General features: G+C 42.5%; 1 protein-coding gene across 1 annotated transcript in view; it reads right to left on the bottom strand.

Moving 5' to 3' along the window:
• LOC140205083 (N-acetyl-beta-glucosaminyl-glycoprotein 4-beta-N-acetylgalactosaminyltransferase 1-like) overlaps positions 1-26795 on the bottom strand; it is an 872662-nt gene extending 845867 nt beyond the window's left edge. Inside the window, exon 1 of the mRNA XM_072272248.1 lies at positions 26761-26795. The gene's annotated coding sequence lies outside the window, so the exon portion shown is untranslated. The remainder of the gene's footprint in view (positions 1-26760) is intronic.
• Between the last annotated feature and the right edge of the window lie 684 nt (positions 26796-27479).

The following is a 27479-nucleotide window of genomic DNA, read 5'->3' as shown; positions in this document are numbered from 1 at the left end:
AGTTTGGCACAGTCTGAGTAGATGAATTCAGAACTGATCTGTTTAATCAACACACACAAAATGCTGGAGGAGTGCAGCAGGCCAAGCAGCATCTATGGAAAAAAGTACAGTCAATGTTTTGGACCGACTGAAACCCTTCATCAGGACTGGAGAAAAGAAGAGGTCAGAGTGAGAAGGTGAGGGAAGGAGAAGAAGAAATACAAGGTGAGAGGTGAAACTGAGAAGTGGTGGGGGAGAGGTGAAGTAAAGAGCTGGGAAGTTGATTGGTGAGAGAAATACAGGGCTGGAGAAGGGGAAATCTAATAGGAGAGGACAAAAGGCCATGGGGGATAAAAAATGGAGGAGCACTAGTGGGAGGTGATGGGCAGGCAAGGAGATACAGTGAGAGACGGTAACGGGGATGGGGAATGGTGAAGGTCGGGGGCTTTTACTGGAAGTTTGAGAAATTGATACTCATGCCATCAGGTTGGAGGCTATCCAGATGGAGCATAAGGTGTTACTACCTGTAGGTCAACATCTAACCTCAGAATTTGCAAGTTGCTTTCTTATCTGAATGGCAAATTAGCCAAAGTTTACTTAGAATTTTTGTATTGTTCACACTTAACTGAGTTTGTATTCATACTAATATTCATTCATAGTGACATCTTATATCCTGAATATAATGAAAGATTATGAATTGTTTGCCAACAGCTTACTATAAGTGAAGATATTAATGAAATAACATGGACTTGTGCTTTCTAAATTCCATGGAAGATTTGTGGAAATTCAAGTGAAACAGTAGATTTTATTTTCCTTTATCCTGGAATTTCACTAAAGTTATGATAGGAGATTAGGAGAACCCTGGTGAAATACAGCCTAATATCCACTTTGATCTCTGCTATTGCACTGGATTTCCACTGCAGGAAAAAATTTCAAAGGTGAGTGGCCACTCGGACAATTTTCTGACAGACTAATCAACTTTACTCACAGAGCAGTTCAGAGCAATGAACAATGTGTTGACCATCATACTTCCTTTCCAGGTCACCATGATAATTGATATTGCTAATAATTCTGCTTCCTGCCCATCCTTTCCTCAAACCTCGCATCATCATCACCTCCTCAAAGAAAACAACGTTTATTCTCTCAATCCATGCATTCACTTTCTCATTTCCAACCTCTCGTGTATCAGGAAGTGCTACTGTCCCCCAAATCTGAGTCAGTCTTTCCTGTAGCTTATTTCGGTCTCCAGAAACAGGTGTCCGTCCCACTGTTGTCAGTTACAATTGATAGTCTGTGGCACGATGGCAAAGCTAAGCAGTTCAGGAAATGTAGCCTTCTCCAATGATGGGCCCTTTTATCTTTCTCCTTTGTTTTGCTGTTGTTGTCCCTCTGTGTATGGGGTCTTACTTACCAAGTTAATTTCTCATGTATTTGGTTAAATCTGGAACACTGGCTACACTTACTTTGGTCCTCTTCCTGGATTCTCACCTGCACCTTACCCTTTGTCCACATTCAGAAACACAGCACAAAGCAGACTGCCTGAGGAACTGCTCGAAACCTTGTATCAGGGCCTGAAATATTGACCATTCTTCTGATTCCATCAATGCTGCCAGACCTGCTGAGTTCCTAAAGCAAATTGTCTTTTTTTTTTGCTGTAAGTTCCAGCATCATCAGTCTTTTTGTGTCTTCAGAAATGCAGAGTCTGTTTATATCTGCATGCCAATGGCACTCTTCTCTACCTCATCATTCGCTCTGTCTGCCCCTTTGCTATCTGAGTGCTTATATAAGATTCAATACTTGATGAGCAAACATTTTCTTCAACTGTAAATTGGAAGATAGAAACCTTTCTGCTTGGCCCCTGTCACAGACTCCATTCCTAGATGTGGTGTTCAGCTGCATGTCTTTGATTCAATTGTTTGTTTACAACCTTAGGCCATACATCCATGCTACCACCACAGTCTCTCTGCCAGGTGCTCTACCATCAACCATCATTCTGTTGTTTCTAGATGTCATTATTCCAAAGCATGGCATTCCTTATTCCATTCTGTGAGGTTATCTGTTGCACACTTCTTAACTCACATTAAACCACATTTATCCATTGTCCTTGTGTGAATTGACCCACAGCCGATTCCAGTTAAGCAACCCAATGACCTCTCCAATACTCTAGTGTGTCCATTTAATTTTCAGCCCTGAAAATTCAGTGCTCCTCTAGTTCTTTCCTCTTGGCCATTTTCAAGTTTAATTACTGCACTTTAAGAAGCTTGTCCTCAGCAGCCTTGGCATGGACTTATGTAGTTTCCTTCTGCACCTCCTTCCAAGATGACGAGTAACACATCTTCCCACAAAACAGCTGCCCTAATCTTGCCTTGTGTGACTGGATATTAGATATTGATGATAACGTTCAGGTGAATTTGAAATATTTTGATACATTAAAGGCATTGCATTATCATTGACATTTGCTTTTTATGTGATGTGATGTTCACCAAGATATTGCCTGCAATGTAACATTTCAGTTATGAGGAGTGATTGGAGAGGTTGGTCCATTTTCCCTGGAGTGAAGGAGGTTAACAGCAGATATGATTGAGATATATACTGTAAAATTACGAGAAGGTATAGATTGAGCAGACTCTAGGAAATTATTTCTTTATTGAGGTAGATAAAACAAAAGAGCTTAGATTTAGGGGACTAGGTTTAGAGGAGATTAGAGAGGGACCTCTTTGTTACCAGAATCCATTGCCTGAGAGAGTGGTGGAAGCAGAGTCACTGACAACATCTAAGAAGTGTCCAGACAAGCATTTGAATTGCCTCTGCTTGTAAAGTGCTGGATGATGGGGCTAATACAGATGGATGTCCACTGATCAGCACGGATGTGACGAGCCGAATAGTTTGTTTTCATGTTGTAAGACTCTCTCATTGTAGCACAATAGAAAACAGCATTGAACACATTCATGAAAAGGTTAATGAGCCAAAACTGTTAGTTGAAGTAAATTGGTTCCTCTGTAGATGTAAAAAGATGGATGTAACCCCACGATAACCTATTTTGTCACTCGTACATCCTTAGATTTTAGGGCCAGATCAAGCCTGTATCCAAAGTTAAAAAGGTTCAATTCTGGTATTTACAGATTTTGAATTTAACAGAGAATCAGATGTATTTTTGCTGAAAGATCAGGCAGCAAATGCCACGCCACGGACAAAATGTTTTGAGTTCTTGTGCTATTTGATGATTGTTAGCTGTGTTAGGGTAATCATAATACTGAATTTGATTATTCTGCTCATGACCATGAGACATAGGAGCAGAAATAGGCTATTCGGCCCACTGTGTCTGCTCCACCATTTCATTATGCCCAATCCATTTCCGTCTCAACCCCATTCTCCTGCTTTCTCCCCATAACCTTTCACACCCTCCCTAACCAAGTACCTCTCAACCTCCATCTTATATACACCCAGTAATCTGGCCTCCACAGCTGCCTGTGGCATTGAATTCCAGAAATTCACTACCCTCTGGCTAAAGAAATTCTTCCTCGTCTCTGATCTACATGGATGTCTCTCTATTTTGAGGCTGTGCCTTCTGGTACTAGATTTCCCCCAACAAAGGAACCATCCTCTTCAAGTCCACTCTATCAAGCCTTTAAACATTTAATAGGTTTCAACGAGGTTCCCTTTCCTAAAAAAAGAGGCCTAGAACTGCTCCCAACACTCCAAGTGAGGCCTCACTAATGCCTTATTAAGCCTTCGTATTACACCTTTACTTTTATATTTTAGTCCTCTTGAAAAGAATGCTAACATTGTATCCGCCTTCCTCACCATTGATACAAACTGCAAATTAACCATTAGGGAATCCTGCACAAGGACTCTCAAATCCCTTTGCACTTTGGATTTTTGAATTTTCTTCTCGTTTAGAAAATAGTCGACCCTTTCATTTCTTCTACCAAAATGTATGACCATAACTTCTTGACACTATTTTTCATCTGCCACTTCTCCAAGTCTGTCTAAGACTTTCTGCAGCCTGCTTGCTTTCTCAACACTACCTGCCCATCCACCTATCTTTGTATTGTTTGCAAATATGGCCACAAAGCCATCAATTTCATCACCCAAACTGTTGGCATACAACATAAAAGGACGCAGTCCCAACACAAACCCTTATGGAACACCACTAGTCACCAGCTGCCAATCCAAAAGGATCCCTATTTCCCTCCTGCTAACCAGTCAATGCTCTGTCCCTGGGCTCCTATCTTGTTCAGTAGATTCATCTGTGGCACTTTGTGAAAGGCCTTCTGTAAATCCAAGTACACAACATCTACTGATTCTCCTTTGTCTATCTTGCTTGTTATTTCTTCGAAGAATTCCAACAGAGTTGTCAGGCAAGATATTCCCCTTGAGGAGACCATGCTGGTTTTGGCCTATTTGTCATGTGCCTCCAAGTACCCTGAAACCATGTCCTTAATCAGGTCCTGGTGACTACCTTCAAACCTTTCAGTTTTCCAAGCACCATCTCCCTAGTAATAGCAACTGCACTCACTTCTGCCACAGACACTCTCGATCTTCCAGCATGCTACTCATGTCTTCCACAGTGAAGACTGATGCAAAATACTTATTTAGTTCATCTATCATTTCCTTGTCCCTATTACTATCTTTGCAGCATCTTTTTCCAGTGGTCCAATATTTACTTTTGCCTCCCTTTTACTCTTTATATATCTGAAGAAACTTTTGGTATCATTTTTGATATTGTTGGCAAGCTTATCTTCAAATTTCATCTTTTTCCCCTTATGGTTTTTAAAGTTGTGCTCAGTAATTATCAGCAGCCTCCCCTATCTCGCGTCAGGAAAATGAGAATGGACTCAACCAAATAAACACGGTCCTACTGCGCACTGCCACACTGGTCTGAGAGGAAGCTAACAAGATTGCTAATGGGCTGCTCAGTCACTGCCCAACACTTTGAATGCTACCATTGCACACTGCGCGAAGTTCAAAAGACAATTTTTTTTTAATCACAATCTCTCACAGAACCCCAGTTGAGAAACCTTGATCTGATCAATGAGAAACCACACAGAACAAAGACAGACAACAGCAATGGGCAACAGACCACAAACGGTGCAAATACAAAAACAGGGGAAACAAATAATAATAATAATTAATAAATAAATAAATATCAAGAACACATATTGTAGAGACCTTAAGAGTGAGTCCACAGATTGTGAAATCAGTTCAGTGATGGTCCATGAGTCTTATCCCACTGATTCATGAGTCTTATGGCCAAGGAGTGATTACTGTTCCTGAACCTGATGGTGAGGGACTTGAGGCTCTTCTACCTCCTTTCTAATGGCAGCGGCAAGAAGAGAGCATGGCCTGGGTGATGTGGGTCCTTGATGATGGAAGCTGCTTTCCTGCAACAGCACTGTTGTAGATGTGCTCAATGCCAGTATTAACTGCAGCCAGCACACCAAGGCATTTTGCATTCAAAAGGTCTACCAGAGAACTAGAAGAGTGAGGTTTCAAACCTTAACTCTCTTGTCCACACTTCTCCAAGTAATTTTGAACTAGATTTTAGAACCCAGGGAAGGTATGTGATCTACATTCTATTTACCCTAATTGGCAGTTTGCAACATAATTTGGAGCTTGCTTGTTCTAAACAATCATTTTCTTTTAAGTATAATGATCAGTCTCATATCTGACTCTTGGTCCTTGCTGAACAAAGGCATCATGAGAATTTGGAACACAAGGAAGTCTGCAGAAGTTGGAAATCCACACCAAGACAGACAAAATACTGGAGGAACTCGGCATCTATGGAAGTGAATAAACAGTCGACATTTCAGTAACTGAGTTTGTATCTTTAATATAAATAGTAAAGTACAATTGTAATTGCCCTGCCGAGCACTTTACTACACAAGCTCCCTAAACTAAATATAGCCACCTAATGCATTGCATCACAGAATACGAGGCAGGTATGTTAATATAGGCACAATGCCCCTTTCTTACAGCACAAGAAGGAGGTCAGCCTCATTTCTAGTGAAGAAGGTGTTCAGAGCCTTCCATAACCAACCTGGAGAACTTTCACCCAAGGACACTGCAAGTTCCAATGCATTGTCTGCAAGCACAGAATCTAAGGAGGGGTGAAGAACTTCAGTTCAGACATGAAGGGGCACTGCACTGTCAGACATATCTTATTAAATATTCTCTTTCACTACTTTGAGGAAAATCAGAGGAGCTCGCCATGGACTGTCAGCCAATATTTATCTTAATGCAAAAGTCATGTTAAAAATTATGAGAAATTCTCCATACCTAATGTTTTGATGTGCTCTGTAAGTGAAACCTGACTACTAAATGCAGTCTAGTCCAACATACCGATGTAGCATACTTCTGCAAATTTGAATTAGATAATTCGTCATTTGACGGACACTTGCACAGAATAGAACAGACAAGTGCAGAGATGTTGAACACTGTGCAACATGCTTTGATGTCACCTATTTAACTGCTCTGCAATCAAGTCCTGTGAACAGCACTTGATACATCAGAATGGACCTTAATTTGAAAACTGAAGCATGCCTTTGCATTAAAAAAAAACAGCACTCTGTATTCCATGACCATGCGTCCAAGGTATTTGTCATTTTGCAACTATCTTTAAGTACTTTTCCTGGTATTCTCTCCCAAATTGCCACTCAAAATCAATACCACTAGATTTGTTTATTCTCATCTATTCTGTCCACTGCCAGTCCCTGAACCAATCACATTTCTGATCTTTGACCTAGTTGTGTGCTTTATCCCAGTGTCTTCTTCCATCAATGTTCCCAAACCAATGATCACCTTCTTCCCAGTTTCAATCCCGCCCACCTGACTTCCTGTCCTTATTTACTAAATAATCTGAAACATGGTTAAACTTTGTAAAATTTAATTACACCATTCCTCAAAAAGGCATTTCATACATGTCAGGCTCTCAGCTTGACTCCTGCTGGTAATGACAGAAATTTAACATTAAAAGTATTTACTTCAACATTATAACTTCATAGGAATAATACTTGGACAATTTAGGAATGCTATCCTTCACACCTCTGTGTCACAATGCACTCAATTTTTTCCAGTGCAGATTTCCTGGCTCAACAATAAAATATTGATTAATTACCTGTTTTTGATGCTCTGCATAGGATGTACAATTTTACTGCCTAACTGTGCCCAGAGACTGCAACGTGATATTAAAATTTAATTCCTCTTCTGCATCAACGTGGGCTTTTTTCTAGAAACTTCCCTGCTTAAATTGAATTGCTAAATAGATGTTAAGTCAAAACAAGTTATAAATCACCTATTTTTGTCCAGCCAGTGAAACTGTTGATCCAAGCGCAATCCTGATGCAAGTGGATCAACTCATGTGATTGAAGTCATCTGTTGCAGAACACTGGAAATGGCAAACACTGCTGGTGTTCACATGCATGAGGTTGAAAGTTTCATTCATACTTTACCATGATGATTTATGAAGTATGATAAAGGCACCCACAGTGGAAATGGCTAATAACACGGGACGTAATTTTAAGGTGATCGGAGGAAAGTACGGAGAGGATGTCTAAGGCAAGATTTTTTTAAAAAAACACAGAGAGTGGTGAATACTTGCAACATCCTACCAGCCTTGCTGGTAGAGGCAGATACACGAGGGGCACTTAAGAAACTCACAGGCACAACGATAATAGAAAAATGGTGGGCTATGTTAAAGGGAAGGGTTAGATTGATCTTAGAGTAGGTTAAAAGTTTGTCACAACTTTGTCAGCTGAAGCCCCTGCACTGTGTCTTACTTAATGTTCTACATTCTATAATCTATGATAGGGGCAGGAGTATTTTTCAAATTGTGGCATATTGTACTACCTTAATTTAAAAAACTCTTGCAACTTGTCAGAAGTTTTATAAAATACAGAAGCCCCAAAAAACTTTGGAGCTCCCTACTACTTTTTGACATGTGGATATGATAAGCAAATGCTCACTCTAGTCAATGTTATAGATAAGTACAACCTTGAGAGATCTAATCTCTGCTGAATGTAACAAGTCTATACTTTGTGCAAGCCAGGCTTATGATCATGCCAAGACTGTCAATAATTGTGGAATTATAAGCAATCTCATGTTGTGGACTCTCAGTCACTGGGGAATTGAACTTAATCAACCAAAATCATTTAATATAGAAATACCACAGCTTGATGCCATTTTTATCCCTTTAGTTTAAGGCAGGAACTAAGTCCAGGATGTCCCAATGGTGAGTCTTCGGGTCTCACTAAACCTAATTCTACATCAATACTCATTAGTATAATCATACAAACTGCTAGTTACAGTTAAATTAATGCAATACACCCACACTGTCAAACAGCTGAAATACTTAACAATGACTTTTAAACTGTTAATGCTAACACCAACCACTCCAAAGAAGGGATTTTAATTAAAACTTTAGCAACACACATAGAATGCTGGAGGAGCTCACCAAGACTGTCGGAATCTATGGAGGGAAAAGGACAGTCAACGTTTCCAGCCAAGACCTTTCATCAGAATTTAAGCTTTTTCACTTCTGTAGGTAATTCATCATCAAACCATTCTTCAGTCTCATCGTAGATTTATTTATATAAAGCACTGCACTGTGCTCCTGCATTAACAGATTTGGAATCAGGTTCAATATCACTGGCATATGTCGTGAAATCACTGTTTTGCAGCAGCAGTGCTTTGCAATATATAATAATAACTATAAATTGCATTACCTATACTGTATACAAAAATAGAAAATTAAATCAGATAGGTAGTGCAAAGAGAAAAGGAAAAAGTACTGTTCATGGGTTCAATATCCATTGAGAAATCTGATGGCGGAGGGGAAGAAGCTGTTCTTGAAATGTTGAGTGTGTGCCTTAAGGCTTCTCTTCCTCCTCCTCGATAGCAGCGATGAGAAGAGGGCATGTCCTGGGTGATGGGGGTCCATAATAATGGATGCTGCCTTTTTAAAGCACCACTTTTTGAAGGTGAGATTGATGCTGGGAAAGCTAGTGCCCACCATGATGGAGATAGCAGAATTTTCAACTTTCTGCAGTTGTGCAATGGCCTTCCATACCAGGCAGTGATGCAACCAGTTAGAACGCACTCCATGGAACACCTATCAAAATTTGCAAGTGTCTTTGGTGACATACCAATTCTCTTCAAAATCCTAACGAAATATAGCTGCTGTCATGCCTTCTTTGTAATAACATCAATACGTTGGGCCCAGGATAGCTCCTCTGAGATGTTGACACTCAGGAACATGAAACAGGTCGCTCTTTCCACTTCTGATCCCTCGATGCGGATTGGTGTGTGTTCCCCCTAGACTTCGCCATCCTGAAGTCCACAATCAAGTCCTTGGTCTTACTGGTTGTTGCTGCAACACCACTCAACTAGCTGATCTATCTCACTCCTGTATGCCCTCTGCCAACCATAGTTGTGTCATTGGCAAATTTATAGATGGCATTTGAGCGGTGCCTAGTTACAAAATCGTGGGCATAGAGGGAGAAGAGCAGTGGGCTGAACAGATAACCTTGAGCTGCACCAGTGTTGATTGCCAGTGAGGAGGAGATTGTCAACAACCTGCACAGTCTGTGGTTCCCCCGGTGAGGAAATCAAAGATCCATTTACAGAGGGACATACAGAGGCATTTACTTTGGGTTTATAAAATACCTTACTTGTCTACTAAAGCCAAAGACTTACGTCACGCATGAAATGGCTTTATAGTTCATTGTTTGGAATTTTCTTTCCTTCCAATACCATTCCAGATATTGGGAAAAAAATTGTGCCTAGAGAAGGCAACAAATCCAACACAAAAGTAACTTGAAGGACAAAGTACCACATTGCAAGTTGAGTATGGAACTCTATAGCCAGTTTATTCTTTCCTTCTACTAGCTATCTGCATGATTTGGTACTATTTGACCATTCATTGCTAAGCAACTTCACCTTCACTCAGAATTATCAGAAATGTGAAGGGAAGTGTTTACAGCAATGTTAACAAGCAGTTCCTACTCTCCAAAAACGTACAGGCCAATGCAAGATTTTAGTTTCACCAGGACTCCACTATTCCTTGCCAAGCAGGTGTTTAGCACAATCTGCCTGAATTTGACCAGTTTCCTTCTACCTGCTGCCAGAGGAAGGTGCAGATTTGATCACCTCGACACAGCTTGTGGCAGTGGGACTTTTCTTTTCTGGGGCCTCTGCAGTTTGATATCTAATGTCCTCAGTGCTGAACACACTCCACAGTTGTGGACTCGCTTTTGGGGGACTCTGCAGCTCATGTTCCACATGTTCCTGTTACTTTTATTGCTACTTTTGTGATTTGATCCAGGTGCTTCAGTGCCAAAATGGCTCTGCAGATGAGGGCTGCAGTCACTGACACAGCACTAAACTGAACTGATTCAATGGCTATGGTTCCTGGACCGTTTCAGGGATTGTAGTTTGATGTTTAATATTCTAAGTGTTATTTGCTATGCTTTTTGCCATTTGTGCGATTTGTTCTTTTTTTTTTGCTCATTGAGTGCTTGATGTATTTTTTTTAAATAGGCTCCATGGGCTTAATTGTTTTGGTGTCTACATGCAGCAGGACGAATGTCAGGGTAGTATACTGTAGTATACATTGATAACAAATATAATTTGAAATTTTGAGACTATTCGGCCCCTGACTGCCTCAGAATCTCAGTCCAAAATTCCACCAAAGATTTCGATTCCAGAAGCAAGGTGTAAGTGATAGTTCTTGATCACACAGCAGCATTGGACTGAAGGGAACTTCAAGAAGTCCTGATGTAACTTAAGTCAATAAACTCAAGGGAAAGCATTCCAGTGGTTCGAATTTTACATCAAGAGAAATGGTTAAGATTGTCAGTAGTCAATCATCCTGGACTCAGCACAGAAATGTAGGCAACGTCCTTAGGCCCAATCTTCATCAGCTGCTTCAACAATGACCTTCCTTTCACTATAATGCTAGTAATGGGAAATTCCAATGGCAAATGCACCAGACTCAAATTCACTTGCAGTTCCTCAGAAATCTTGATGTTCAATGACATTACCGCTGCCATCAGCATCATGGGATCATCACTGACCAATCTCAAATGGACTAGCCAAACGAATCCCATGGTACAAAGCAGGACTTTTCCTGCAGAGAATGACTTGCCATCTAAACACCCATAATCTTTACACCATTTACAAAGCATGAATCAGGAGCGCAGTGGAATGCTCTCCACATGCCTAGATTAGGGTAGCTCTAACAACAGTCAAGAAACTTAACACCATCCAAAGTGAAGAAGACCACTTGATTGGAACAGCATGCTACCCTAAACCTCGAATCCTCCCCACCCCCACAGGTGCATCATGGCTTTAGTGTGTACCATCAGAAACAGTGCACGTCATTGAATGGGAAGGACAAAATATTGCACCTGTAGATGCAGGATGGTGTTGAAAACGAACAAGATTAAACTGGACATAAACATTGCATGGTATATGATCCCACCTGAGTTAGTAATCAAGGATGGGATGCAGAAGCACCATTGTTTGCTTTCTGTCTTAACAATATTCACAGAATTATAGGTATCCAATTTGACATCACAGGAGGCTGTCATGGAAAAGTGGAGCCAAGAGTTACTAGCACGAACCGGGAAGGTACTAGAGGGCAGCATTCAAATGAACAAGAGGCCAAGGTAGAAGCTGGGCTATTCATGGACTCGAAGAAAGAGAGCAAAGGTATTGCAGAGGTGCATGGCTATCTTGTCATTGGTAGTATCATAACCAAGGGATGTAGCCTCATGTTTGGTCAAGCAGAAAATTAATGGAGAGGAATGGTCTGCTCAGCTAAGTTGAATACATTGCAAATGTGTTTGTGGGAGGAAGACACTCTTGTAGCCACAAAGGATGCTGCAGTATTTTTCACTAGTGTGATCACTATGCTGCAAACAAGGCAGGGTAAATAAAGGGTTGAAATAAGATCAATGGTTCTAATAACTGGTCAACAATGACTTAGCTTTCAGATTATAAACTACCTTTATAAGGAGCATGAAGGTTCAAAAAGGTGGTATCCAGGTCATGCCTTCTTCTCACCGCTTCCATCAAGCAGGTGGCACAGAAGCTTGAAGTCCCTCAACACCAAGTTCAGGAACAGCTACCACCCAACAACCATCTGGTTCTGCCCTCAAACTGCACAACCATAATTTTATCACAGCAATGTAACATATGGACTAACTTTCGCACTACCATGCACTTTTCATTAATTGACATGCAGGTAGACTGGAGGAATCAGGTTGGTACTGGACCCCAAGAAAGGGAGTTTGTGGAGTCCCTCCGAGATGGATCTTTGAACAGCTTGTACTGGAGCCTACCAGAGAGAACGCAATTCTAAATTTAGTGTTGTGCAATGAACCGGATTCGATCAGGGACCTCGAGGTAAAGGAGCCATTAGGAGGTAGTGACCATAATATGATAAGTTTTAATCTACAATTTGAGAGGGAGAAGGGAAACTCGGAAGTGTCAGTATTACAGTTGAACAAAGGGAACTATGGTGCTATGAGGGAGGAGCTGGCCAAAGTTCAATGGAACAATACCCTAGCAGGGATGACAGTGGAACAGCAATGGCAAGTGTTTCTGGGAATAATGCGGAAGGTGCAGGATCAGTTCATTCCAAAGAGGAAGAAAGATCCTAAGGGGAGTAACGGGAGGCCATGGCTGACAAGGGAAGTAATAGACAGTATAAAAATAAAAGAAGTATAACATAGCAAAAGATGAGTGGGAAGCCGGAGGATTGGGAAACTTTTAAAGAGCAACAGAAGGTAACTAAAAAGGCAATACGCAGAGAAAAAATGAGGTACAAAGGTAAACGAGCCAAGAATATAAATGAGAATAGTAAAAGCTTCTTTAGGTATGTGAAAAGGAAGAACACAGTTAAGACCAAAATTGGGCCCTTGAAGACAGAAGCGGGAGAATTTATTATGGGGAACAAGGAAATGACAGACGAGTTGAACAGGTACTTTGGATCTGTCTTCACTAGGGAAGACACAAACAATCTCCCAGATGTAATAGTGGCCAAAGGACCTAGGGTAATGAATGAACTGAACGAAATTTATATTAGGCAAGAAATGGTGTTGGATAGGCTGTTGGGTCTGAAGGCTGATAAGTCCCCGGGACCTGCTGGTCTGCATCCCAAGGTACTTAAGGAGGTGGCTAAGAAATCGTGGACGCATTGGTAATCATTTTCCAATGTTCTATAGATCCAGGATCAGTTCCTGTGGATTGGAGGGTGGCTAATGTTGTCCAAGAAGGGAGGAAGAGAGAAAACGGGGAACTATAGACCGGTTAGCCTGACGTCGGTGGTGGGAAAGATGCTGGAGTCAATTATAAAAGATGAAACTACGACACATCTGGATAGCAGTAACAGGATCGGTCCAAGTCAGCATGGATTTACGAAGGGGAAATCGTGCTTGACTAATCTTCTGGAATTTTTTGAAGATGTAATTATGAAAATGGACAAGGGAGAGCCAGTGGACGTAGTGTACCTGGACTTTCAGAAAGCCTTTGATAAAGTCCCACATAGGAGATTAGTGGGCAAAATTAGGGCACATGGTATTGGGGGCAGAGTACTGACATGGATTGAAAATTGGCTGGCTGACAGAAAATAAAGAGTAGCGATTAACGGGTCCCTTTCGGAATGGTAGGCGGTGACCAGTGGGGTACCGCAGGGTTCAGTGCTGGGACCGCAGCTGTTTACAATATATATTAATGAATTAGATGAGGGAATTAAAAGTAACATTAGCAAATTTGCCGATGACACAAAGCTGGGTGGCAGTGTGAAACGTGAGGAGGATGTTATGAAAATGCAGGGTGACTTGGACAGGCTGGGTGAGTGGGCAGATGCATGGCAGATGCAGTTTAATGTGGATAAATGTGAGGTTATCCACTTTGGTGGTAAGAACGGGAAGGCAGATTATTATCTAAATGGAGTCAAGTTCAGAAAAGGGGAAGCACAACGAGATCTAGGTGTTCTTGTACGTCAGTCACTGAAAGCAAGCATGCAAGTACAGCAGGCAGTGAAGAAAGCTAATGGCATGCTGACCTTCATAACAAGGGGAATTGAGTATAAGAGCAAAGAGGTCCTTCTGCAGCTGTACAGGGCCCTGGTGAGACCACGTCTGGAGTACTGTGTGCAATTTTGGTCTCTAAATTTGAGGAAGGACATTTCCCGGGATGGCGGGACTCTCATATGTCGAAAGATCGGAGTGACTGGGCTTGTATACTCTGGAATTTAGAAGGCTGAGAGGGGATCTTATTGAAACATATAAGATTATTAAGGGACTGGACATGCTGGAGGCAGGAAGCATGTTCCCGCTGATGGGGGAGTCCAGAACCAGAGGCCACAGTTTAAGAATAAGGGGTAGGCCATTTAGAAAGGAGTTGAGAAAAAACTTGTTCACCCAGAGAGTGGTGGATATATGGAATGCTCTGCCCCATAAGGCTGTGGAGGCCAAGTCTCTGGATGCTTTCAAGAAAGAGATGGATAGGACTCTTAAAGATAGCGGAATCAAAGGTTATGGGGATAAGGCAGGAACTGGATACTGATTGTGGATGATCAGCCATGATCACAGTGAATGGTGGTGCTGGCTCGAAGGGCCAAATGACCTACTCCTGCACCTATTGTCTATTGTCTATTAATTGCATTAAAAGTCTTTTTTGCAGTTTTTTCCAATCCTGTATAATTTATGCATAACTTACATTCTACATGTTTGTGATGTTGCTGCAGCAAGGGTTTCATTTTACCTGCACCTCACCATGACAAGAAACCCATCTTGACTTCACTTGACTTGACGACATGGTGACATCATCCTGGGGATTGGGATCCCAGATTAAACAGGAAGTGAACATGCAGGAATTTCATTTGAAAAGGTAGGAAACCACATTATAAACTGCCCTTCAAGGCTCATTGGAATTCAGTGACCATCAGATTAAACAGACGAGGTGAATAATGGAGTGTCACCCAAGAAACTTAAATGAGAGTATCATCTATCTAATCTAAGATACTTCCCACCATCTCTCCTAACCCAAAGTGAAGGGATCAAAGTGACTGGATGAAATCACTGACTTGGCAATGAGAAGGGTGCAAAGCAATCAGAGGAAGCTCCCATCCAATCACTCAGAGTACTATATTCCTGCCAAATTAGATTCAATGGCTGTGTTCATGTTGGTTGCTACCTACGCATTCTGTCACTTAAAGTAATTTTATCTGATAAATCTTATCCTTTTCTAAGAAATCTGAAGTATTCCACCTATTGAACATCCCTTCCCAATGAACATAATACATTCTATGCATGTTTTGAGCAGAACCACTGAGCACATCTACATGAAACGCTGCCGTAGGAAAGCAGCATCTATCATCAAAGATCCTCACCACCCGGGCCATGCTTTTTGCCCGCTGCTGCCATCAGTCAGAAGGTACAGCAATCTCAGGGCTCCCACCACCAGGTTCAAGAACAGTTACTACTCCTGAAGCATCAGGCTCCTGGACAAAAGAGGATAATTTCACTCACCTATTGAGATGTTCCCACAACTAATGATTTCACATTAAAGACTTGTTGTTTCATGCTTTCATTATTTATTGCTATTTACTTAAAGTTGCATTTCAACAGTTTGTTGTCTTCTATGCTTTTGCTCTTTCATTGATCCTGTTTACAGTTACCATGCTCTCGATTTGCTGAGCATACCCACAGGAAAAAGAATTCAGGGTTGCATGTGGTGACATGCATATACTCTGATAATAAATTTTACTTTGAACTTTGGGTATGTCACCATTTACCCTGACAGCAGTCAGTGCACCTGATTCTACAGTCACCACTGCTCATGTAAGAGCAGTATTCCAGAGGATGAACCTGCAGAAAGTATCGGGTCCAGATGATCTTCCTGGCCATTTCCCTGGATCCTGTACAGAGTAGCTGACAGGGACATTTACAGACATTTTCACCTCTCCCTATTTCTAGCTGTGGTTTCCTCCTGCTTTAAAAAATCCACTATCATCCGAAGGAAAACAAGATAATGTGCCTTAATGGCTATAACCCAGTGGCTCTAATATCATGAAGTGCTTTGAGAGGCTAGTCACGGTACACATCAACTCCAGCTTCCCAGACAACCTCAACCCACTGAAATTTGCCTACTGCCGAGAAAAGGTCTACGGCGGACGCCATCCCGCCTGGAGCTACGTTCTTTCCTAAAGCATTTTGGACAGTAAAGACAATTACATCAGACTATTGTCTATTGACTACAGTTCTGCCTATTTACTCCAAGCAAAGCCACCACCAAACTCCAGACCCTGGGAGTTCATGCCTCCCTCTGCAACTGGCTCCTTCAGCTTCTGACCAATAGACCACAGTCAGTAAGAACAGACAGCAACACCTTCGCCATCATTGTTCCATAAGGTTGCATCCTCAGCCTCCTACCATACACCCTGTACAGCCATGGCTGCAAGGCCAGGTTCTTCTCCAAAGCTACCTACCCAGCTTGCAGGTGATACTCAGTCGGGTGCCACACCCCAAAGAACAATGAGTGGGAGTAACAGAAGGAGGAAGGCAGCTTAGTGACGTTTACTTATTTATTTGCTGAGATACAGTGCAGAGTAGGCTGCCTAGGATTTCTAGCATCTGCAGACCTCCTCGTGTTTGTGCATGCTTCCATGTGGAGTTGGATCACTGCCTGGTATGGAGGCTCCAATACACAGGATCGCAAGACACTGCTGACAATGTAGGCTCAGCCAGCTCTACGTCAGCACAACCCTCCCCAATATCAAAGCAGTGCCACAAGCCAGCGGCATCCATCATCAATCATTAAGGGCCCTCTCCATCAGAAACATGCCCCCTTATTGTCACTACCATCAGGAAGGAGGTGCAGGACACTGAAGACATGCATTCATCAATTCAGAAACAGCTTCTTCCAGCATCATCAGACTTCAGAACAGCCCATAAACACTCCCTTATTATTACTTCTTTTTGCACTATTTCATACTTTATAGTGATTTTTATGGCTCTGCATTGTACTGCTGTCATTAATCAACCAATTTCACATTATATAGTAAAGTAAAGCAAAGGCATCCGTTAGTCTTGCAAGACCATGGATCTGCACCTGGAAAGTCTTCACTCTCCAGGGTGCACGCCTGGGCAAGTTTGTATGGAAGACTGGCAATTGCCCATGCTGCAAGTCTCCCCTCTCCACATAGTCATAGTCATAGTCATACTTTATTGATCCCGGGGGAAATTGGTTTTCATTACAGTTGCACCATAAATACTAAATAGTAATAGAACCATAAATAGTTAAATAGTAATATGCAAATTATGCCAGTAAATTATGAATTAAGTCCAGGACCAGCCTATTGGCTCAGGGTGTCTGACCCTCCAAGGGAGGAGTTGTAAAGTTTGATGGCCACAGGCAGGAATAACTTCCTATGACGCACTGTGCTGCATCTCGGAGGAATGAGTCTCTGGCCGAATGTATTCCTGTGCCCAACCAGTACATTATGTAGTGGGTGGGAGACATTGACCAAGATGGCATGCAACTTAGATAGCATCCTCTTTTCAGACATCACCGTGAGAGAGTCCAGTTCCATCCCCACAACATCACTGGCCTTACGAATGAATTTGTTGATTCTGTTGGTGTCTGCTACCCTCAGCCTGCTGCCCCAGCACACAACAGCAAACATGATAGCACTGGCCACCACAGACTCGTAGAACATCTTCAGCATCGTCCGGCAGATGTTAAAGGACCTCAGTCTCCTCAGGAAATAGAGACGGCTCTGACCCTTCTTGTAGACAGCCTCAATGTTCTTTGACCAGTCCAGTTTATTGTCAATTCGTATCCCCAGGTATTTGTAATCCTCCACCATGTCCACACTGACCCCCTGGATGGAAACAGGGGTCACCGATACCTTAGCTCTCCTCAGGTCTACCACCAGCTCCTTAGTCTTTTTCACATTAAGCTGCAGATAATTCTGCTCACACCATGTGACAAAGTTTCCTACCGTAGCCCTATACTCAACCTCAACTCCCTTGCTGATGCATCCAACTATGGCAGAGTCATCAGAAAACTTCTGAAGATGACAAGACTCTGTGTAGTAGTTGAAGTCTGAGGTGTAAATGGTGAATAGAAAAGGAGACAAGACAGTCTCCTGTGGAGCCCCAGTCTTGCTGGTCACTCTGTCGGACACACAGTGTTGCAAGCACACGTACTGTGGTCTGCCAGTCAGATAATCAAGAATCCATGACACCAGGGAAGCATCCACCTGCATCGCTGTCAGCTTGTCCCCAGCAGAGCAGGGCGGATGGTGTTGAACGCACTGGAGAAGTCAAAAAACATGACCCTCACAGTGCTCGCTGGCTTGTCCAGGTGGGCGTAGACACGGTTCAGCAGGTAGACGATGGCATCCTCAACTCCTAGGCGGGGCTGGTAGGTGAACTGGAGGGGATCTAAGTGTGGCCTGGCCATAGGCCGGAGCAGCTCCAGAACAAGTCTCACGACACCAATGTTGTCCAAGGGAAGGGCATTAGGACCCATACAGCTTGGCATCAGTGTCGCCGCAGAGCACTGTGTGATTAAGTGCCTTACTCAAGGTCACAACACGTTGCCTCGGCTGGGGCTCGAACTCACGACCTTCAGATCGCTAGTCGAATGCCTTAACCACTTGGTCACATGCCTACACTCACATTATGTAAGACAGTGATAATAAACCTAATTCTGTTTCTGATTGCTGTTGACAGGGTATATCAGATTCCAAACCAGCTCCCCTCACTTCCTCTGTCCCCCTACCCATCACCAACTGTGGTGTGGCCACTGAGCTTTGTGAAAACCAGAGAGGGCTTGACGAAGAGGATGTCCTATATATGGTAAACACTAAAAGATACCTTAATGATCTAGAGAGGTCAAGTACATGACGATGCAACAAGCTTGAACAATTTCAGAATTAGAATCAGAATCATGTTTATTATCACAGACGTATGTCACAAAATTTGTTGCTTTCAAAGTTCAAGGTACATTTATTTTTGAAGTATAATTACCTTGGCATTCATCTTCTTGCAGGCAGCCACAAAACAAAGATGCACAATAGAATCCATGAAAAACCCGATACAACAAAGATCGTCAAACATCCAATGTGCGGGGAGAAAAGAACAGACCGTGCAAACTGTAAAAAAGTAAACAAAATAACACACAGAACGTGAACTGCAGAGTCCCTGAAAGTGAGTCCACAGGCACAGAGTTAGTTCAATGTTAAGGCAAGTGCAGTAGGGCAAGAATCTTGTACCTTACACCGGATGGTAGTAGTGATAAGAGAGAGAGAGAGACAGGTCAGATGCAGGCGGCTGGGATGGGTTCAAGTGAGGGGCCCTGGCTGACACAGAGCAGTGAGCTGAACACCTGTTCGTCCTCCGCCCTTCGCCTCAACACCTTAGTCTCTTTAATTCGACATGGCGCTTAAATTGGCTGAACATCGGCTTGTTTCTCGCTCTCGAGCCTGGACCCCACCACGTCAATCCGGCCGAAGTCCAATCCAGCAGTGGACAATGCATCTGTACCTGCATTCTCACAAGTCCAGTTTGCTAACTCTTTCAGGATACCACAAAAACACAGACAGTTCAAAAGCACAGCTCTCAAAGGGGAATTACAGTATACGGATTGCAGTTTAGAAAAAGTGTACTTAGTTATTAGTTAGTAGTCTTATCAACAGAGATTTTGCTTCCTGAATACTTTTGGATATATCTTATGGATTTTGGGCTGCTAATCATGAAAATCACCATGAATTTTCCCTATCACACATCACTTTTTTTAAAAATTGCCATTAAAATTCAGAAATTAAGTTAATTAAAAAGTTGCCCTCAATGTAAACTGAAAAAGTTTTCTCTCTTGTCCGGGCATACCTGGGCATGCTTAGGCAGGGCGGATGCTGCACAGCAGGACAGGTTTTAGAAGCACTAGAAAAGCATCATGCACACACTGCTCTATGCATTGCGCTTACATGTATCTCGGTTTGCGATCATGTTGATGCGCTTGCTCTTTGCATGTAGCATATTGTGTGTACTCATTGCAATGAAGTAATTGCATTTTAGGAAATATTTGTGATAACAAGATGCCTCAACAGCCTTGCAACAGCCATAATGTTTTGTTACATTTGTGACGAGTATATGCTTAAATCTCAAAAGAGGAAGCATGACTGCTCGTATTAAGAGCTCTGAGCTCTACTTTGGGTGTAAAAATAGCAACCAAGACAAAGCCCGGACTCCTCACATCTGTTACGCAACATACACTGTTAACCTTTGAGCTTAGCTCAGAAATACTCGGAAGTCAATGCTGTTCATGTCCCAATGATATGGCAAGAGCAGGAGGATCACGTGACAGACTGCTACTTCTGTCTGACCACTGTGTCTAGTCTCTCTGCTGAAAACAAGAAGTTCATTGAATACCTCAAGCTTCCTACAGCCATGACAGCTGTGACATATGTCGATAATCTTCCAATACCAAAGCCACCAGAAACATGGAGTCTAGAGCAGTCACGATGCACAAGCCAGGAATGAAAAATGACACAAATACTGATACAGATTTTGAACCCTTTATGTTGAGTGAGCCTCATCTGATAACTCAATCTGAGTTAAATGACCTAGTCAGAGACTTGGATTTGTCAAAGGCAAAAGGAGAATTACTGGGTTCAAGACTGTAAGGATGGAATATGCTGTATTCAGGCATAAAAATTTCCGTGAAGGATTTCAATATTTGAGACAGATGTTTCCTGGAATAACTGATGCCAACCAAGATTAAGGAAGGCATTTTTGTTGGTCCACAAAACAAACAGGTCATCAGTGGCAGGCAATTCAAAGAACTTCTAGTGGGGCCGGAGAAAAGTGCATGGAAGGCATTCAAGGATGTTGTTGGACGTTTACTTGGCTCTTACATCACAGCAAAGTATGTGCAGCTGGTTGACAACATTCTTCAAGCGTACAAAACCATGAAGTGCAAAATGTCACGAAAGATTCCTTTTCTGCATTCCCACACCCACAGATTCTACCATTCAGTTTCACACTAGGGAGCAGTTTAGCAATTTATAGTGGCCAATTAACCCATCAATCGAACATCTTTTGGCTGTGAGAGGAAACTCAAGCACCCAGGAGAAATCCAGATAGCAACAAGGAAAGCATACAAATTCCATACATACAGCATTAGAGGTCAGAATTGAACCTGCGTGTCTGGAGCAGTAAGGCAGCAGCATTTTCTACTGCAGCAAATTCAATTACTGCCCAATCAGCCTACTATCTAAAGGTTCAAACGTTCATTTTACTGTCAAAGTATGCATATGCAACTCTGATATTCATCTTCTCCAGATAGCCATGAAATACAGAAACACCATGGATGTAATTGAAAGAAAAGACATGAACTCCCCCCCACCACTCCAGCAGAAAAAAGAATAAGAAACAAAACTCACGAACACCAAAAAACCCCACCCCTCCCACATAGATAAAAACCAAAAATAGAAACAAATCCCTAATCCCTCCCCTGCAGAAAAAACAGTAACAATAACAATCCCGACCTCCTCATTCACAGGAAAACACAGCGACAATAGCATCAAAAGTCCCAACCCCAACCCCATGCACAAAAAAATTAACAGATCACCCACCTGCCAATTGGCCACAAGAAAGAAAACACCAATAAACTGAAGGAAACCAATATGAAGTACAGTCCAATAATCACATAAATCTCAGAATATCGAAAACATCTTTCCATCAGCATATGAGGAGAGCAGCTGCACGAACTCAGTCCTGCTGTGAAGAGTGACTGCCTTGCCGGGTCCAAGTGCCACTGACCGTCGTTGCCCCAATGGCCTCTACGGGAATGATCGCTGACCCCCTCTGCAGACACCTCGATGCTTCAATCTTCCTTGCCGTGTCAAGATGGAGTCATTAAGGACCCCGTGCTCTGTCTCTGGCCTTTTTTATGAGTCAGCTCTTGTCCTCAGCCCCTTTTGGGTTCCCGCCTCTAATCTTCCCTATGAGACAACTCTCCAGACACAGCAGAGCACTAGATCATTCGATCACGTTCCAAACTGCACATCACACACTCCAACAGTTTTGGTAACACAAACAACACAAAAAGAACAAGCAGAAGGCATAGAAGAGGTGAAATAATTGAAGAGATTGGCTACCTGGAAGAAGTCACCTAAGAAATCATTGTTTTCTAAGTGCCATCTTGACCGGAAGTCCACCATCTATCATCAGCGGAGCAATGGAAGTTGTCCAATTAAGTAGCACTTGTTCCCCATTGTTTACTCCAGGTGTCAAAAACACTTGTCAAAACACAGACATGGGCAAAACATATGAAAGAGAAGGTGGAAGTGGTATTAATACAGTATCTGATGAAGTGCAGTGTCAACAACTTTGAACTAAGGACCAGTCAAAAAACGAAAATTACAGGGAAGGGGTGGAGTAGACACTATGACTCTAAACAAAATTTAATCTTGAGCCAGTAATCCTTTTCAGAAGATCAGATGCTGTTAATTAAGCTTGCATTCAGGTTCACTGGAAAAGTGTAATATCCAAACACAAGGTGGGATATAGAATTACATTAGTAAGTGACTGAAAGATTTAGATCAACCTTGCAGATAGTGTAGAGGCGTCACAAAATAGTTACCTGAAGTGCACTCTTTATCTTCAACATATGGTGATTGAGAATACCGAACACAGGCCACCAAGTAGAAGAACAAGGAAATCATTCCTTTACCCAGAGGAGAGGAGTGTTTTGGTTCCAGGAATGGTTGAACTCCTGTAGTTGCAGGAAAGATGTGGCACGGGTGTTGGTGGAAATGGAAAATGGATCCAGTGAGTCAAAGATGGAAGGGTTCCTTCGAAATGTTGAAAAGGGAGCGGCAGGAAAGATGTGTCTGGTGATAGTCATTTTGACCCTTCACAATATTTACTCCAGGACCACCCAACTACAACTGTTATTGAAGTCTTTCTCAAAACACAGACAGAGAGGAAGCTACTTATTCCCCTCGTCCCCCTCATGGCTGAGTGGAAGCCACAGTTATGGGAAAAAAAGATATCTCTGAAGCACTGGCAGGGACTGTGCCAATTAGAACAGAAATGACAGAGCTAAAGAGAACATAAGAACAGAATGGAGCCCCTATAGAAGGGGCAGAGGAATTATAAATAGCTGTGGACTTGTAATACATATTGGTCATTATTCCATCCCAAAATGTGGAGAAGGCAAGAATGTAAAGAAGCAGAAATGACCCATTTGAAAGTAAGCACAAAGCAGAACCTGGCAGCAACAATGCTGAAACAAATGGAAGTGTGAGGACAGGAAGCAACACCGATTTGTTTGTCGATGTACTGGAGAATAGACTCCATTCCCATCAATGACTAAAGCAGCACCTATTGTATGTATTCCAAAATAGACACAGCTTGGACCCATACAGATTCCGACCGCAGCCCCTTTGATCTCAAAGACGTGAGCAGAGTTAAGGCAGAAATTGTTTTGTGTGAGAAAGAGTTTGGCCAGGGGATTGGGGGGACTGCTTATGGGGCTTCCAGTAGATTTGGAGGCATGTAGTTAGGACCAGGAGATGACAGCAGATTTCCCTGCTAAAGGACATCCACAAATCAGATATATATATATTTTGCAGTCATCTGATGGTCATCATTACTGATACTGACTTTGTTATCATTAACTTCTACTTCATTCTCTAAAATTTAGGGCTTAATCTAAGACCACTACACTATCATTTCCTCAATGACACAGACAGCAATGGGAAGAACAAAGAGATGAAAAAAATATGGAAAGGAGTTTAACAAAGTAATATCTTACAGATGATACCTGTAATTGAAATGGTAAATAGAGAACACTTAGTATAACTACAAGGTTGGCTGACTATTTCTGAAAATAATAATTCTTTTTAATCTGAAAATGTAAGTTTTTAGAAGTGACTATGATTTTTTTTAATAAAACTACTGTATCTGATCTATGTCTATCTGACTTGTGTGTGATTTTAGTCCTTAGCCCAGCAGCCCAGTCAGCTCAGAACAGCTATAGATAGGCAATAAATCCCTGCCTTATTCATTGTCAGGAAGTGTAAGCCATTGACAAAATATTCAGCAAACACTGGACAGAAGTATGGGATATAAATGAAAGATCTTATTGAGAGTCTTGATACAATCAAAATGGAAAGCATAATATTTTAGTAAAGCAGTTTGACAGCCATAAAGGTGAGCAAGTACCTTAGATGCACACTCATCAAGCACAGCACGACCTGAATACCAGATATCTGTGATTAATTCTAAGCCAGAGAGCATTGTTCTAACTCTTGGTCACTGTCGTAGGCTAAATTAAAGATGATGACCAATCAACGTATAAGAGGGAGACTTAAAATCTGGCTGAGTGGTACCACAACCACAACCACTTACTCAATGTCAGCAAGACCAAGGAACCGATTATTAACTTTAGGAGGGGGAAACCAGAGGTCCATGAGGCAGTCTTCATTGGAGGATCAGAAGAAGAGAGGGTCAGCAACCTTAAATTGTTCAGTGTTATCATTTTGAAGGACCTGTCCTAGGCCCAGCAAGCAAGTGCAATTATGAAGAAAGCATGGCAGTGCCTCGACTTGTTTAGGTATTTATGAAGATTAGGCATGACATCTAAAACTTTGACAAACTTCTATAGATGTATGATGGGTAGTATATTGACTGGCTGCAAAACAGCCTGGTACAGAAACACCAGTGCCCTTGAACGGAAAGTCCTACAAAAGTAATGGATATGGCCCAGACCATCACAAATAAAGCCCTCCCCATCAATGAGCACATCCACAGGGATCATTGTCACAGGAAAGCAATATTCACCAGGGACCTCCACCACCTAGGTCATGCCCTCTTCTGCTGCTGCCATCAGGAAGATAGTGCAAGTGCCTCAGGATCCACTCCAACAGGTTCAGGAACAGTTATTACCCCTCAGCCATCAGGTTCTTGAACCAAAGGGGATAATTACACTCAACCTCACTTGCCCCATCATTGAAATGTTTGCACAACCTATGGAATCGCTTTCAAGAACTCCTCATCCCATGTTCTTGATATTTATTGTTTGTTTATTTATTTATTACTATTATTTCTTTATTTTTGTATTTGCACAGTGGTTGAACACCAAAGGTGTTGCGGTCTTTCACTGAGAACTATGTTCTCTTATTCCGTTATGGATTTACTGAGTACACCTACAAGAACATGAATCTCAGGGTTGTATATAGTTATATATATGTACTTTGATAATAAATTTACTTTGAACATTAAAAAAGCAACAATAATAATAGCTAATACTTTATGGAATTCAACTACATTTGGTGTTTTTACATTTTAAATTGAATTTGGGAAGCAATTCCAATGGTGGATGGAAAACTCTGCATAAATCATAATAGATGCTAGAAACTAAAAATAGAATAATGTGAGAAAAAAATATTTACGTATTATTTCTACCAATAATTAAATTGCCCTCTCTGCCTTGGTTCAGACATTATTATTCCGCACTTCTGTACCCATCCGGATAAATACCGTGCATGAGAGATAAGTAGTTCAACAAGTTGCCACCTAGAAGCTCGAAGTGTCAACAGAAAGTGACACGAGTCACGAAAACATGAAATAATTGCCCAGACTCAGTTTGCACACGCACGACTCGACGTCGAGTCTCAGTCCGCACATTCCTGGAATGATGTCCCGTCTCAATCCCACATTCAGCGAGTAGTGCCCAGCCTCATCTCACATCAAAGGCAGGATGGAATGAGGCTTGAGAACTATTTTAAAACGTTTTAAAGACGTGCATGTGCAAAACAAAAAAAAACTTGGTCCAGATTGCATTCAAACTGCTAATAGTGCGGATATACTGTAATCATTATCTTCGACATGCACGACTCTCGTACCCAGGCAGACCAACAGAGTAGCTAACAGCAACCTTTTATTTTTGTTTTCTCTGATCAATAAAGCATTTTCACTACTCCCTCAAGCCTCTGACATTCATACATAAATTTAACTGCGTGCCAGTTGTTAGTCAAACAGGAATGTAGATGGTAATTTGCCGACAAATACGGCGTAGAAAACATTACGTATATCCGATTTTACCCCTCTGTTCTGTCGCTCCAGCTGAATAGTTTGAAACTGGTGTGGTTCTCGGTTGAATTCGTGGTGTCCTACACGCTGTTACACGTCAGTACTACAGTCTGAAAGTGGTTACTGTTGTACTCTACTAATAAACAACGTTACCGTTTAGATCCAATCATCGGGGTCACATTATACCACTATGAATGAAAAAGGACAAACATAGATCACCGTGACACTTCTCTTCCTGGTGAGAAACGACAGGCAAATTTCATACGCATACACTGCGTGTACCTGGTGTAAGAGCGCATCTGAACAACTCCCGGATATCATCAGGTGTTCCAACCAATAGATCCATGACCTAAGTTTATTTTAAAAGAAACTTCAAACAAGTTCGCTCGCAATGCAGTCAACAAATGTTCCCGTTTCTAATCTGGGGGAAAACAATGTTCTACTTGCACATAATTACAATTAGAAAGATGCGTTTGGCTGCGTTAACCGTGAGTCAAGACCAATCCGTTTCAGAATCAAATAAACAGCAACAATTTTATTTTTCACTTGCAGTTTGTCATGTTGAAGTTGTGCCGCCTGCCAAGATCTGTACAAGGTTTCAGGCACAGTAACCTAGTGTGAGACTGGAGGGTGTTTATTCATTTCAATTAATAAACAGCATACTCACCGCGTCCATAGGCAAGGTGCAGCTTGAGTGCTCTGCCGCTCTTGAGTACTGCGATGTGCAGGTATGTGAACCAGATGCCGAATGTGAGCAGGACGAGCAGTAGGAGCAGTTTGAACTGTTTGCGGATCTTCTTCAGAGGAAAGCGCCACATCCTTTCAGTGCGGTAGCAGCCGCCGCCGCGAGTCCATCTCCCTTTGCACTGTCAGTGAGGGGTGTCGGGGGAGGGGGGAGGGTGGTGCTGGATGCACAGACACACACAAAGAGGGATAGAGCACTGGGAGAGAGAGAGATCCCTTCCCCTGTGCACACACCCACCCAGCTTGTCCCTCAGAACCACCACCGCCACATCTTCAAAGCGATGCCCGCCCCGCGAGTCAGTCCAAACAGCAGGCGTGGCCAGTCACTGGCGAGCGGGCTGCATGGTTGCGCGGCGGCTTGCCTTCCTTCCCGGCTCCGGTGACAAACGTATACCGTGGGGCTGCTGAGGCGCCGAAGCTCACAGTCGCCCTCCTGCACGGGCGGCAGCGGCGGACTCCCGCCACCGCGCAACCCAGCATGCAGAACGCTCCGGGCCAAGGGCGGCCGCCAACCAATCGGTTGTCCGGCACCCCCGGTTGGCAAGCGCTAGAACCAATAGGAGAGGAAGGGGGTGGGAGCAGGATTGCCATTAGGTTTGGTTGCACATTATTCGCGCTCCGATTCAGCACGGTGACAGCTAC

This window comes from Mobula birostris, chromosome 11 (genome assembly GCF_030028105.1).
Source record: "Mobula birostris isolate sMobBir1 chromosome 11, sMobBir1.hap1, whole genome shotgun sequence".
Lineage (NCBI taxonomy): Eukaryota > Metazoa > Chordata > Chondrichthyes > Myliobatiformes > Myliobatidae > Mobula > Mobula birostris.
The sequence above is the reverse complement of the archived record's forward strand: the minus strand, read 5'-3'. Positions and strand labels throughout refer to the sequence as shown.